This window comes from Onthophagus taurus, chromosome 3 (assembly GCF_036711975.1).
Source record: "Onthophagus taurus isolate NC chromosome 3, IU_Otau_3.0, whole genome shotgun sequence".
Classification (NCBI taxonomy): Eukaryota; Metazoa; Arthropoda; class Insecta; order Coleoptera; family Scarabaeidae; genus Onthophagus; species Onthophagus taurus.
In genome coordinates, this window is record NC_091968.1 from 16,359,494 (window position 1) to 16,375,516 (window position 16,023).

At 36.2% G+C, this 16,023-nt stretch overlaps 1 protein-coding gene and 1 long non-coding RNA gene across 7 annotated transcripts in view; one reads left to right on the forward strand and one right to left on the reverse strand.

Annotated features, from left to right (window-relative positions):
- The window catches only part of LOC111428649 (adducin 1-like protein hts), an 84,248-nt gene that overhangs the window by 67,537 nt on the left and 688 nt on the right, over nucleotides 1–16,023 (reverse strand). The gene's annotated exons all lie outside the window — the stretch shown is intronic.
- On the forward strand, nucleotides 3,972–5,369 carry LOC139429406 (uncharacterized). Of its 3 annotated transcripts, none has more exons than XR_011640052.1 (3): nucleotides 4,048–5,017; nucleotides 5,076–5,167; nucleotides 5,225–5,369. It is a non-coding gene; the product is annotated as an uncharacterized lncRNA (long non-coding RNA). The 3 variants fall into 3 exon arrangements; XR_011640051.1 differs by having other exon boundaries at nucleotides 4,060–4,659; nucleotides 4,713–5,167; XR_011640050.1 differs by having other exon boundaries at nucleotides 3,972–5,167.

Genomic DNA, 16,023 nt, shown 5'->3' on the forward strand with positions numbered 1-16,023 from the left:
CTTGCAACATGGATATTTTCAATAGCACGTAAATATTATTTGTGACGATTGTACAGGGTGCGGCAAAACTCCCTCCCTAATTTGAAGGTTCAATAAAAAACAGAGGTAGAAATTAACGAAACTGTATTAACCCGAATCGAATCTACAGAATGGGAAGTTACGTTATTATGTTTTACAAGTCTCTTTCTTTGAACAGTATATTGCTCAACTGTTTTCTTTCGTTATCAATGCATTGCCGAATGCGAGTTCGGAAGTTACCGTTATTAGAGTGCACAAAACCCCCGGGAACTCCATGAAAAGCCTCTGCATAGTAGACGTGTTACCGTGTGGTGAGTGATTAACAGTGTCGGGATCATCGGCCCGTACTTTTTTGAAGAAGGAGGAGTGACAGTGACCGCTAACTCGGATCGATACATTCAAATGCTTCAAACTTCTATGGCACCACGATTCAATGCGATACAGATTCAACGGGATGAGTGGCTTCAGCAGAACGGGGCCACTGCTCACACAAGCAGAAGATCTCTTCAAGAACTGAGGCAGCTGTTCCCAGAACGTTTGATGTCTTTGCGCGGAAACATCCACTGGCCAGTACGATCTCCAGACCTAACTCCCTGTGATTTTTGTGTATGGAGGTTTCTTAAGGCTGAAGTTTACAAACATCGTCCGAGGACTCTGCCAGCCCTACGACAAACGATTCAAGAAGAGATTGCTCGTATTCCTCAAGAAATGTTGATTAGAGTAATGGCGAACTTTCGAACTCGCATTCGGCAATCCATTGATAACGAAGGAAAACACTTGAGCGATATACTGTTCAAAAAACGAAACTTGTAAAACATAATAACATAACTTCCCATTCTGCAGATTCCATTCATGTTAATACAGTTTCGTTAATTTGTACCATCTGTTTTTTATTCAAGTTTCAAATTAGGGAGGGAGTTTTGCCGCACCTGTACATGAAATGAATCCATTTGCAACTTAGGTTAGTTTGGAATCAGATGAGTTTTGCGGCCAAAGCAAGTCAGCATTTCGGGTGCGAAAGAGTCGAAGATGATATCAACAAATTGTGATATAGCATATGTGAATTCATACATCATTTTCATGGAACGACGAACTAAAAAGCGTTGGACCTTAAAACATTTCGTGTTGCACTTGTCAGTGGGTTAGTTGAAGTTGGACACAAAAGAGTTAAACGAGGAAGACCACTTGATGGTGCAATATCCAATAAAATCAAGAATGTCACTCCTGTGGAAAAAATGTTGATTGAAGAGCAGAGCACATACCCACATAAACCACATAAATTTGGTTATTATTCCTTGCGAGCTTATTTTGGTTAACTTCTTATATAATTCACTAAGACATCAACAACTTCAATTCACGTTGAAACTTTCTACCACGTTTCTCGTTGGGATCGTGCGTCACAAAATGATTATTCAATTTCTTTTGTCAATTTCAGTCTTTATCTTCAAATCATACAACGTTAATCCAATCTAATTAATGATATAAATTTAATATACTCCTAAATATAACAATAATATGTTAATCTAGTGGCTGTATTAAAGAAGTTATATTTGGTGGCAGAAATGGAGTTTGAAAGTTTAGGTGTTTTATGACAGCATGACCGGGACAGTATTGTCGAGGATTAGAAGAACTTTAACCTTTCAAATTCATATATCGATTTTGTCTGGGACGAAACATTTGTTGAACAGATAGATTGCTATTATCTATATCCTTCACTGAACGTGGTTTTAGAGTTCAATTCACCATCGCATGCGAGACGTCAACATGCGATCCATTTACTGGAATTCTTTCTTATGATATTCTTTTTATACCTTGTATATGAGGATGATTGCGCACTTACTTTTGTTTCATCACTTACCAACTTTCTAATGTAGCTTTATATCTTTTGATTCTTAGGGTGTCCCCACCTTGCGCGGCAGTAACACAATTTTTCCACACACGAAGACGTCCAATTAACGCGAATGTCACGAAACGTGTGGACACGCCCTTATGGTAGCTTCTTTTAGACGTCGTCTTGTTGATATCTTGGGAAAATGTTATCCCGCAGGCATACTACCTTGTCCATTTGCAAGGCAATCTAAAATTTCAATCAATTCTCGCACGAGATTCAACAGAAGTTAACTTTATAGACTAAATAAAATTTGGATAATCAACTTTTAAAGATTTCACAAAATATTTTTCCATTAATAAGAGTATACTTTTATTTCCTATGTACAATATATTTAATAGTAATGTTATATTAATAATTTGTCCAGGTTTTTCTTGAGTATAAAAGAATAAGAATAAGATAAAATAAATAAAATATCAATCTTTAAGTATTCCAAAGAACTGGTGTGAAGTTATCCATAAATCCCAGCAATAAACTTAAAACATTAATAATTCCGTAACCAATACGATTTGGGTAACCAAATTTCACACACAGGGCACTCTTACCCTCAAGAACAGCTAACCACCCCCATTTGGTAAAAAAAAAATTTTTCAACCCTCACCCCCGAAAAAGGGATGTTTTCGCCCTGATGGGCACCTTCGAATTAAACGAAATTCTACCACATAATAGAACACACTTCTAAGTATTTTTATCAATTTTCAAAACACCGTAAGCCCTAACGGTTTTCGAGAAAAAAAATCAGTATTATAAACCGCGGATGGGACTTTAGGGGTGAATTTGACCCCGTTGGGCACCTTCAAAATTGATGAAATTTTAGGATGATTTAGAGGATGCCTTTAGCAATTGAAATCAACCATCCAAACACCGTAAGGTATAACGGTTTCCGAGAAAAAAAATGTGTTATTAGACACTATAGGTATACAGCGCGGCGCGGACTTTGGGGGTGAATTTGACCCCGTTGGGCACCTCCAAAATTGACGAAATTTTAGGATGATTTAGAGGATGCCTTTAGCAATTGATATCAACCATCCAAACACCGTAATGTATTACGGTTTCCGAGAAAAAAAATGTGTTATTAGACACTATAGGTATACAGCGCGGCGCGGACTTTGGGGGTGAATTTGACCCCGTTGGGCACCTACAAAATTGACGAAATTTTAGGATAATTTAGAGGATGCCTTTAGCGATTGAAATCAACCATCCAAACACCGTAATGTATTACGGTTTCCGAGAAAAAAAATGTGTTATTAGACACTATAGGTATACAGCGCGGCGCGGACTTTGGGGGTGAATTTGACCCCGTTGGGCACCTCCAAAATTGACGAAATTTTAGGATGATTTAGAGGATGCCTTTAGCGATTGAAATCAACCATCCAAACACCGTAATGTATTACGGTTTCCGAGAAAAAAAATGTGTTATTAGACACTATAGGTATACAGCGCGGCGCGGACTTTGGGGGTGAATTTGACCCCGTTGGGCACCTCCAAAATTGACGAAATTTTAGGATGATTTAGAGGATGCCTTTAGCAATTGAAATCAACCATCCAAACACCGTAATGTATTACGGTTTCCGAGAAAAAAAATGTGTTATTAGACACTATAGGTATACAGCGCGGCGCGGACTTTGGGGGTGAATTTGATCCCGTTGGGCACCTCCAAAATTGACGAAATTTTAGGATGATTTAGAGGATGCCTTTAGCAATTGATATCAACCATCCAAACACCGTAATGTATTACGGTTTCCGAGAAAAAAAATGTGTTATTAGACACTATAGGTATACAGCGCGGCGCGGACTTTGGGGGTGAATTTGACCCCGTTGGGCACCTCCAAAATTGACGAAATTTTAGGATGATTTAGAGGATGCCTTTAGCAATTGATATCAACCATCCAAACACCGTAATGTATTACGGTTTCCGAGAAAAAAAATGTGTTATTAGACACTATAGGTATACAGCGCGGCGCGGACTTTGGGGGTGAATTTGACCCCGTTGGGCACCTCCAAAATTGATCAAATTTTAGGATGATTTAGAGGATGCCTTTAACGATTTAAATCGACCATCCAAACACCGTAAGGTATAACGGTTTCCGAGAAAGAAAATTTGTTATTGGACACTATAGGTACACAGCGCGGCGCGGACTTTGGGGGTGAATTTGACCCCGTTGGGCACCTCCAAAATTGTTGAAATTTTAGGATGATTTAGAGGATGCCTTTAGCAATTTAAATCGACCATCCAAACACCGACCACGGCTTCAGAGAAACAATTTCGTTATTAAATTGTACACGTATGTAGAGCAGATAGTAGGTACCTTTAGCGATTTTAATAGATTATGAAAACTGCGAAACTCTTAATATTTCATGGAAAAAATAAATTTTGTTAAGAAAGGCATTTTGTAGTTTTATGGGCTTTTAGTCGTTACTGGCAAAGGGTAAGAACTCCGCCACGTGCAGTTACTAAAGGCGCAGGTATTAAGGAAAAAATATGTCCATATTTTTTGCATTATAAGTGCATTCCGGGAAAATAGTTGCCGACTTATTCGGTGTTGTTTTAGAGCGTCATACACATTTTTTAGATTTTGCCCGAAAGGTGAGGAGTAAACTTATAATATATAAAGATTCGTCAGCTATTGCAGAGATCAGCTGTTCTAGTTATCTCTTGTTAAAACCAGTGACCAGTGAAGATGTCGACGAAATTACTGTTTTTGGGCGATAGTAATTTTTGCCGAATGCTACGTACTAGAACTAACTACAAAGTATTTGTTCTAACAGATGTGAAATTAATTCCTACTAATGGTATATATTTTAGGACGACAACCAAAACAGTCAAGCAACGGAAAATATTTCCTCGACTTAGCAGTAGGCGGTCAAACAATACTAAAACTTTTGCGGCGCGCAAAGTGTATTCCAAAAACATGTTACCCTTGGTTTTGTGGAGATATTGTTGAACGTCATATCGTTATAATGATAAGAACTAAAGATATACTCCATAAAACATCACCATCCCAACTGAAGTCCCAATATTCTCACCTCTTCCGCTTCCTTCTTTCCTTAAATCCTAAAGGAATACAAATTTGCACAATTCCTCCCTGCAAAAACTTCGAGTCTGTGAACGTAAGATATTATAACTTCTCTGTCATGCTATAAATAAATACTCTCCATGCCTTTATAGGAAATCAATCATTACATTCGACGGTTTTGTGCTGAAAAGCAAATCAATTGTACCGACATTGAAGCAATTGTTAACAGAACCATGATGGAAGGGTAACAAAACGTAAAAATGTTTCTTTTCTTATGTATTTAACACAAATTTCTACACAGGGATGGCATTTACTTAAATGAACAAGGGTTGGAAACGGTCTGGAACGCGGTAGCAAGTAATTATAATCATATTCTCAATCCATTACACAATTTAATTATAAGTAAAACAGACCATTAATATAATAAATTTCTTTCTCTATCAAAAGTTTTTTTTCTATCAAAAGTCCGCCCTCCAAATCATCCTAAAATTTCATCAATTTTGGAGGTGCCCAACAGGGTCAAATTCACCCCCAAAGTCCGCGCCGCGCTGTGTACCTATAGTGTCTAATAACACATTTTTTTTTCTCGGAAACCGTAATACCTTACGGTGTTTGGATGGTTGATTTCAATCGCTAAAGGCATCCTCTAAATCATCCTAAAATTTCATCAATTTTGGAGGTGCCCAACGGGGTCAAATTCACCCCCAAAGTCCGCGCCGCGCTGTGTACCTATAGTGTCTAATAACACATTTTTTTTCTCGGAAACCGTAATACCTTACGGTGTTTGGATGGTTGATTTCAATCGCTAAAGGCATCCTCTAAATCATCCTAAAATTTCGTCAATTTTGGAGGTGCCCAACGGGGTCAAATTCACCCCCAAAGTCCGCGCCGCGCTGTATACCTATAGTGTCTAATAACACATTTTTTTCTCGGAAACCGTAATACATTACGGTGTTTGGATGGTTGATTTCAATTGCTAAAGGCATCCTCTAAATCATCCTAAAATTTCGTCAATTTTGGAGGTGCCCAACGGGGTCAAATTCACCCCCAAAGTCCGCGCCGCGCTGTATACCTATAGTGTCTAATAACACATTTTTTTTCTCGGAAACCGTAATACATTACGGTGTTTGGATGGTTGATTTCAATCGCTAAAGGCATCCTCTAAATCATCCTAAAATTTCGTCAATTTTGGAGGTGCCCAACGGGGTCAAATTCACCCCCAAAGTCCGCGCCGCGCTGTATACCTATAGTGTCTAATAACACATTTTTTTTCTCGGAAACCGTAATACATTACGGTGTTTGGATGGTTGATATCAATTGCTAAAGGCATCCTCTAAATCATCCTAAAATTTCGTCAATTTTGGATGTGCCCAACGGGGTCAAATTCACCCCCAAAGTCCGCGCCGCGCTGTATACCTATAGTGTCTAATAACACATTTTTTTTCTCGGAAACCGTAATACATTACGGTGTTTGGATGGTTGATTTCAATTGCTAAAGGCATCCTCTAAATCATCCTAAAATTTCGTCAATTTTGGAGGTGCCCAACGGGGTCAAATTCACCCCCAAAGTCCGCGCCGCGCTGTATACCTATAGTGTCTAATAACACATTTTTTTTCTCGGAAACCGTAATACATTACGGTGTTTGGATGGTTGATTTCAATCGCTAAAGGCATCCTCTAAATCATCCTAAAATTTCGTCAATTTTGGAGGTGCCCAACGGGGTCAAATTCACCCCCAAAGTCCGCGCCGCGCTGTATACCTATAGTGTCTAATAACACATTTTTTTTCTCGGAAACCGTTATACCTTACGGTGTTTGGATGGTTGATTTCAATTGCTAAAGGCATCCTCTAAATCATCCTAAAATTTCATCAATTTTGAAGGTGCCCAACGGGGTCAAATTCACCCCTAAAGTCCCATCCGCGGTTTATAATACTGATTTTTTTTCTCGAAAACCGTTAGGGCTTACGGTGTTTTGAAAATTGATAAAAATACTTAGAAGTGTGTTCTATTATGTGGTAGAATTTCGTTTAATTCGAAGGTGCCCATCAGGGCGAAAACATCCCTTTTTCGGGGGTGAGGGTTGAAAAATTTTTTTTTTACCAAATGGGGGTGGTTAGCTGTTCTTGAGGGTAAGAGTGACCTGTGTGTGAAATTTGGTTACCCAAATCGTATTGGTTACGGAATTATTAATGTTTTAAGTTTATTGCTGGGATTTATGGATAACTTCACACCAGTTTCCAAAGAATGTAATTATACTTTAATGACAATTTTTGCATTAACTTGTTTTATACGACAAAAACTGAAATAAATAAAAGTATTTAAGAATTCGTCAAGGGTCTATTTTTTGCCGTTACGCGACTTATTACAACTTACAAACAAAAAAATATGTAAAAAAAGACTCAACCCACTCACACCAGATGAGACAACGACCACACCATTTTTTCAATTCAGTTCAATTTGCAAAATTACCATCACAGAGAAGAGGAACAAGAGAAAGATAGAGTGCAATAAAACGAGAAATCATAATGTGGTGATGCTGCGGCAGCAGTAGAACGGCGGTTATGACGTCATCTGTTACGCAATTGGCCACCGTGCCGTTTCAACATGTACACGTCTCGGTATGCTAAATTTAAAACCAAGGGCAAAGGGGATATTACCTTTTATTTGAAAACCGTATTGACGTATGGTCATTTTACATACTAGCCGCCAAAGTATGATGTTGATGAAATTGATGTAAGTACACAAACTACGATAAAACAATAACGATAATGTATTTGACGGTTATTTTTAATAAATTAAATCAAAAGATAAACTTGGACAAATCAATCATAATCGAATCAAAACATTTACTCATCCTATTATAAAAGAAAACAGAAGCAAACCAATACGCGTCGTAGCCAGGATCTAAGCGAAATGTCAATACGCCAATAATAGACGCAAGAGGGTCGGACCCCGTTTGCGTTTGATGGTTTCAAAGACCAACAGATTAAAACTCCATTTGTATTAAATTTAACCCGTTACGATCGTCGACATGTATCGATTTTATCTATTATTTAGAGTAAAAACGGTTTCTAAATATACATAAACATATATTTTTTATAGTATGCTTTTGGTCAACAGCCTTTCATACTCGATTAGGACATTAACGCGACAAAAAAATCTTCGAAGCTTCGTCAGAGAACTGACTAACTTCCGATTATGGCATAAGAGGTCGATGACACTGCCTATCTATGTCTAATGTGGTAAATAAGGAACACTCAATGAATGTGGCAAAGGAAATAAAGTTTTAATAAAGCTTTATATGACTAGATACAACTAAATTAATTAAAATAATTATATAGCAATAAAAACTTTAACGTTTTATAAGACAACGTTTTGTAAGACAGTCAATACTTATAATTAAAATATATCGGGAGTGCCTTACCACTTTCGGTTGCGTTAAATTCTCAAACATTATATTTTATGTATATACAAAAATAAACGCGCAGACATAAAATAAAAAACTGTATCCAAGGTGGTAAACATTATAAAAAAATTCTTAATTAAGGTAGTCAAGCTTCGAAGCTCGCAAGTCAAAAAGGAAAACAGCTGACTTGGAAGATTAAAACTCCATCATCATTATAATATATCCAGTCCAACTGACATTATTGTGACCAAAGTCTACCGGGAGGTCATAAAAAGAAGACAAACCTAGATTACCAGAACAGATATCCAAATGGTCAAAATAGCTCTCAAATTAGAAGCAAGATAAGCTGTGTTGAAGAAGATACAAATAAATAAAAGCTCTAAAGCTGATAGCAGCTGCATTGGTCGAATCTTATTGACCTTATTCTCAAATTTAAACAAACATCATTGTTGAACGTTTTACAAATGTTGTAAATCTATCAGTGTCATTACAATGCAAGAAATTTAAGTATAGACTACTACAGTAAGAAACAGCATTCGACCATTGCCGTTTTATTAAATTGTGGATAATGCTTTAACTGATTTAACGATAAAATAATTAAAATGTAAGATGACATCATATAATTGTAGTTAATTCAAATTCCTGTAATTGTATAATAGTATTTGGTTACTATAAATAGTGACCATTGAGTGAAAATTTCAAAATTAAGTCATTTCACGTCTTTTTATAAGCAAAAGTGCTTCGTTTTGGCTTACAATCATCTTTTGGCCAAGTTTGTTTCTATTCATTTTTCTATCCGTTCCTCAAACTATATGATGGATACTAATTCCATAAGATTTTAGATAAAATAATAGTTTCCAAAGTTTATTTAATATAGGTTTTGTTCATTGGACCGACAATACAATGTTGTCAAAGTAGCTTGAATTATGAAGTTGAACACATTCCGAATATGAAAAGATTTTGGCAAAGAGAAAACGTTGTTCTATTTCCGCGACCTAAATATTGTTGGAACATACAACAGTTCACTGAAGCAAACTGATCACATAGAGCAAAATATAACCCAAACCGAATGTCAATACATACATTGTTAAGACACTTATCCCTGCTAGGCACAAGCTTCTGTATAGCTTTTTCGTAAACGTTGCGATCCAGATTATTAAAATATTGCAATATTTCTTAAAATTTTTAATAATAATTTCTAACAAATAAATTTTCAAGGGGCCAAGCAAAAAAAAACAAAAGCAACCACAATAAACCGCTGTTGATTCTGGTTTTCAAAGTTATATCCTTGCAAATTGTGTAGCTTCTTATCAATATGACCTTGATATAGAAGTAGCAGCGGCAAGCGACCTCGGCGAATTAGTGTATATGTATATCGAAGAAAATATTACTAAATTGTCAGATGCTATATTCAACAACATATCTTTAATCTCGAAAGAACGATTGTTTGAACTGGAATCCGAATTACAACATATTAAATTGGATGTCGTCGGCTTCTATGAGGTTAGGAGACGTGGGGAACACCTCTGGAAACTAAAATAAGGCCACACTTTCTACTATGCTGGAAATCGGGCGGAGCCACTGGTTCCATATACATGAAACAAACATTGTGTTGAAAAATGTAGTTGTGATCGAAAGCAATTGCTTTTTTGCTCACCCAGAACATTTAATATTAGCCATGACACAAGATAGTACAAAACATATTAGAGAACATACACGCGAGACGGTTAGATAAAATGAGAAAAACTACCAGAATTCATTCATACCACCAAACTCAATTCGAGGCTTAAAAGTACAAGGAAATAATTGCATCCAGTCAATCCAGTCAAGACTTATCTTCTCCTACGCTATTAAGAGATATCAAGGGTATGAGGTTGTATCACACATTCAAAGTGATTCTGTCCCTAGTTATTATATAATACACAAACAATTTCCTGATCAATAACAGGCGTGTTAAACGATATGTGAAACTCGTCACAGAAGCATCAAGGGAAGTTTGCGGAACGTCTAGTATGGATGGTTTCCTCAAAACGACTCTTCTGTCAAGATCAAACATGCCTAACTTCGGCCATAAATCGTATTTCAAAATATCGTCAGCTGTACTGAGTAAAAATGAAGATGGTCAATTTTTCAACACGAGCTTCTGTTTACGATTCTTCACACGAAACTTGTTTTTTTCTTTTCAACATACAATTTTTTATAAATTTTACAAATCCTTTGATTTGAAACATTTACATTGCAATCAATAAAGAAAGATAAGTGAAAATTTGTATTGAAATGTGATTAAATCTGTATTTATAATTGAAGGAGTTAGAAGCAAAAGGGTATAACAGCACGAAAGGCAAAGTGTGTAGAAAATATGACTGTTGTAATTTTGACTTTATCGTCAATTTACATACAGGTTCTTCCGATTTTTGTGGTAAATAACACATCGGAAAATATAATTTCCGAATTTTATTTATATTTCTTTAATCTTTCTTATCTTTCTCCCCAATTCCCAACTTTTCCGCGGTATTACCACTTTAAAAATTTTGTTTTTGTGACATTTTTCGACCAGCCATATACGTCGATATAGATACAAGACAGAGCCAAAACGATGAACGTGATCGAACAGGCCAGTGGCGCAGAATATATAAGACGCTTGAGATGGGAAGGTCATGTGTATCGTATGCCAGATTCGGAGGTCACCAAGAAAGCCACGACAGGTAAACCGGAGGGAAGAAGAAATAAAGACCGGTGCGCGTTGGATGAATGGTATCGAGGATGACCTTAAGACCCTGAAAGTGTCCAGATGGTGGGAGATTGACAGAGACAGGGTAGAATTCAAATTTATCGTCCAGTTCATTCTCTTTGCCTCTTATACTTCTAATGTTCCATAGTCCAAATCTCCCATTCCCTTTGTTATTGTCCTTTTAACCTTGTCTACATTTATATTTATTTTTTTGAATCTATATTTCCAAATCCATTTATCATTGTCGACCATAAGATAGTTATGTCCCAATCTTATCTTCTTTCCTCCGTGGCTGCGTTCTTAATATCGTTTTACAAAGCGTTGCAAATCTTTAATTTGTTATAAAGTCGGTAGATAGCGAAAGATATGAAAAATGTATACATATCCTAGTGCCCCAGATAAAAAGACGAGAGTTATTTATTTCAGATTATGAAATATGTACAGGGTGTTCAGAAATTGGCGGATAATCTACACGTAGCGACATTCTTCGATCGACTCTGAATCAAAAATCTGAATGGTAAAATGTTGTTCGATAAAAATGACTTTTTAAATGGAATAGCCTATATATTTTTCCAAATTCGACGAGAGCATAAAATTTCCTCTCCAAAAAAATAGCACACTTGATATCTCGTTCAAGTCTTCTTTGAAATATATAACTTGGAAACTTTTAAGATTTTCAATTGCGTACTAGTAGGGTAGTGAGCTTTGACGGAGTTTCGATAAAACAAATGCATTGTATATGAGTATCTGTCAAATTTGGATTCAAGTTATAAGTGTTAGTGCTTATCGTTAGAGTATTACTTAGTTGTTATCAACTTTCAAAATAATGTCATATAAAAATTATGAAAAATGGAACATGATAGTATGTTTATATAATCTGGGGAGAATGCAGAGGCTGCAGGAAATTTATATCATGAACGATATCCAGAGAGGCGGCAACCTTTTAATGATATTTTTAGAAGATTGTGATATAATCTACAAACTAGCGGCCAATTCGAAAAGAAGAGATCAAAAACTTATATACCGAATGAAGACGAGGAATTAGAAGAAGAAGTAGTAGTTTTAGTTTAGTAGGAATGGAAAATAATCCAGATATCAATGCGGCAATTAAGTGTAACCACGGGAAGTCCAAGAACCAAAGCTAGGCGGATTTAAAAAAAAATCAGATTTAAGTAATACAGAACTAGCAAAGTCCATTACCTCAGACCAGGAGATCTTGAACGGCGCATAAATTTTTGCCAATGGCTCTTGGCAAAATGTGACGAAGCAAGCAATTTTTGTTTAAATTGTATTTGGACAGATGAAGCGTATGTGAGTAGTGCTGGTGCACAGCACAAATGAAATATTTGAACATATTTAGACAACAAATCGAACCTGTTGTTGACGATTTACCTCTAGCGCACCTGCGAAATGTATTTTTTCAACATGATAGTGCAGCGCCTCACAATACTTATGACACCAATTTTTTGACCGCAGCTTTTGGTGATTGTTGGTTAGGTAATCAAGGTTCTATCCGCTGGGCGGCTGGGTCACCGGACCTAACACCTATGGATTTTTTCCTTTGGGGAAGATTGTTATCTATAAACAACCAATAAATTCCCGACAAGTATTAGAAGCCGCAATTGTGAACGCTTTTGCAGACCCAGTCAGCTTACACCGTTAGACCCATTCAGCTTATCAAGTCGGCAAAAAGAGCTAAAAAAAGATGTCGACTGTGTATAACACAAACCATTTTGGGGACATTTTGAACACTTTTTATAGAACAGGGGTTTACTTTTGTTGTTATTTGTTGCCATATATTTATTCTTGTTTTATAATAAGATAAGTTTTATTAATTTAATCTGCTTTTTGTTTATGAGTTTATGTTTCAATTCATTGCAATCAACTATCTTGATACTACTCATAAATATAATCTCGTTTTTCTATTATTTCTAAAGCCTACTTTTTCAAAATCTGCACATATAAGTTTTAAAGTTGCTTGTAAATGCGGGGTGAGTTGAAAAATTCTGACAATAAAAATTAAGACATGTGTCACTCTCTGGTAATGAGTGACGAAACTACGGTATTATAGTCAATTGTTCATACACTCATTCTGCAAGTTTTGTTTATGATCAGATGAATTCTTTTGTGCCGAACAAAAATCACGAAAATAAGGTAACAAATTGATATTTTTTGTACCCTAAATACTTCCTGTTGTACGTAGTATCATGCAAATAAATTATTTTTTTTTGGTTGCTTGTTAACTGCATAACAATAATCTAACGTAAAATCAAAGTTACCGGTTAAAGTTGGGTTACCAGGGGCGGCTTGAAAATGGTTAGAAATTATAAAAGAAAGGCAGGAAGCCGAAAATATCGAGATTTTGATGAAGAGAAGTTGCAAGAAGCTGTAAGATACGAAAGAGGAAATTTAAAGGCTTTGAGTGAAGAATATGGGATACCGTACGTTACATTATATAGGAAAATTAAAGGGCCCCATATGAAAAAACTAGGGTGGCACAAACAATACTCTCAGAAGCAGAAGAACTTTCTATAGTTAGAGCAATTGGCATCGCTTGTGAATGGGGATTTCCAATGGAACCAGTTGATATTAAGGAATTGGTAGGAAATTATCTTCAGAGAATGGGTAGGCGTGTTCCCGCATTTAAAAATAATATACCGGGTGAAGGTTGGATGCAAGCATTTTTAAAACGTCATAAGAATCAACTTTCAAAACGACTGTTCCAGTCCATAACAGAAAGCAGGGCTAATGTGGATCATACTGTCATCAATAAATACTTTGACCATTTGGCTGCAGGACTCGAAGGGATTCCATCAGATTGTATTGTTAACTAGAACGAAACAAATTTCACGGACGATCCTGGCCGTAGATCTTGTAAAAGAGCTGAAAAAATAATGGATAATTCAAAATCCGCCACTTCCGATATGTTTGCGTGCACAGCATCTGAGGATCTGCTTCCACTTTATGTTGTATATAAAGCTGGTCACTTATGGTCAACGTGGACCAAAAATGGTCCGCCTGGAACTAGATTCAATCGAAGTCGCTCTGGATAGTTCGATGGAAGCATTTTCGAAAAATGGTTAGACTATGTGATTCTCCCATATTTTAAAAAATTGCCTGATGGACCAAAAATACTTATAAGGGATAACCTGGCATCCCATATCTGTTTGAGTGTAATAACAAAGTGTGAAGAAAATAATATCAGATTTGTGCTTTTGCCTCCTAACAGCACCCACATGACTCAACCTTTGGACGTGTGTGTGTTTCGACCCATCAAAGGGGCTTGGCGCAAAATTTTACGTCAATGGAAAAAACACAACAAAGGCGTAGTGAGGAAGGATGTGTTCCCTAGATTCTTGATTCAAGCACTGTCTTCCATTGAAGGAAATTGTATAAACAATATTATTTCGGGGTTTGAAGCCATTGAGATACTACCCTTGAATCGGCAAAAAATACTCAACAAATTGTCTCATACCCATCAAGATGAGACTGCAGATGTACCTGTAGCAGAGTGTTTAAAAGATACGTTTGAAAAAGCTCGATTCAACAAGAAAGGTTCATCTTCCAGAGGACGAAAAAAGAAGTTAAATGTAGAACCAGGAAAGAGTATTTCTCAGACAGACCTTCAACAAGTTTCTCCTACACCTCCGAAAATAACTGGAAAAAAGAAAATGTTTTGAAAGTAGAAATTGTTAGGTACAAAATTGTCGAAATTTGAGTTGTTGAGACGTGGACAAATACATTTTAAGGGTTATGATAGCATCTTGCCTAAGATTTAACATCTTTTTTAACTATATACTTTAGCCCACAAATATTTGTGGGCTTTTTTCATCCATCCTCTAAATGCTCTCGTCTAATTAGCAAAAATATATAGGATGTTCCATTTAAAAAAATCATTTTTAGGTCAATAACTGCTAAAATATTGCTTTGAGGGAAAGCTAACTTATTCCATCGAATTCTACCTAAAAAGTTGCTTTGGAAATGTTTTCACAGAAAGGAAGATTTATCAATAAGAAAAAAGTTATGACGACTTTTCGAAAATGCACTTTATTGAAAAACAGCCTGTGTCTGAAACCGTAAGAGATATCAATATGCGGTTTTCGCCATTAAGTTTCTTATAAAAATCGAGCCTCAGACACTGATATCATTTTTCCTGTATCTCTTATAGAAATAGGAGTTTAAAATTGCCCAATTTGGCCCGCCAATTTGTGAACACCTGTATATAATCAACTTTATATTCTATTACAGTTTACATGACATTTCTTAGGCCCACTTTTACTACCTCTTATCGAATGAGAGCGCTTAAAACCGCTTTAACCATGGTAATTATCCCCTAGAATTTAGCACCCAGATAGTTTATCAGGAGGATGGTAAAACTGGACCTTAATAAAAATGTTCTATGTTTTTTAATAATAAAATGTTATATATATATAAACTTAGATACCATATAGATATGAAAGAGACAGTTAGAAAGCTACCGCGCCATACGAAAACCCGGAAGCACTTTTAATGGAAAAAATCGTATGAAATTGCAAAGAGAAAAGTAAAAGTCGACCGTAACCGGGGATTAAATGAGTAGTTTCATATACTAGCACCTACTGAAAAAGAAAACTTAGATTAATTTAGTCCAAATAGAGTATATCTTAAAAATAATAAACGAGGTCACTTTTACTTTTTATAAAGAAGCTCAAAATTGTTTACACATAAAACAATACACAACAACAGTACCACCCAAGCAAAAACGATAAACAGTTTGTTTATAAAAAAGGTAGGTACAGGTTTTTCTTTTTTTCGTAACTTCTCTAGGTCAAAATGCAAACTAAAACAAACAGAAACATCGGCCGCTCTTTCGTTGAGAGTAACGCGTGAGAGAGATCTCGACCGTATTAGATAATTCCTAAAAATAGCCAGTTAAAATAACCTTGCGCCGAGCGTACAACATTTTTTGGGGTTAGGTGTCA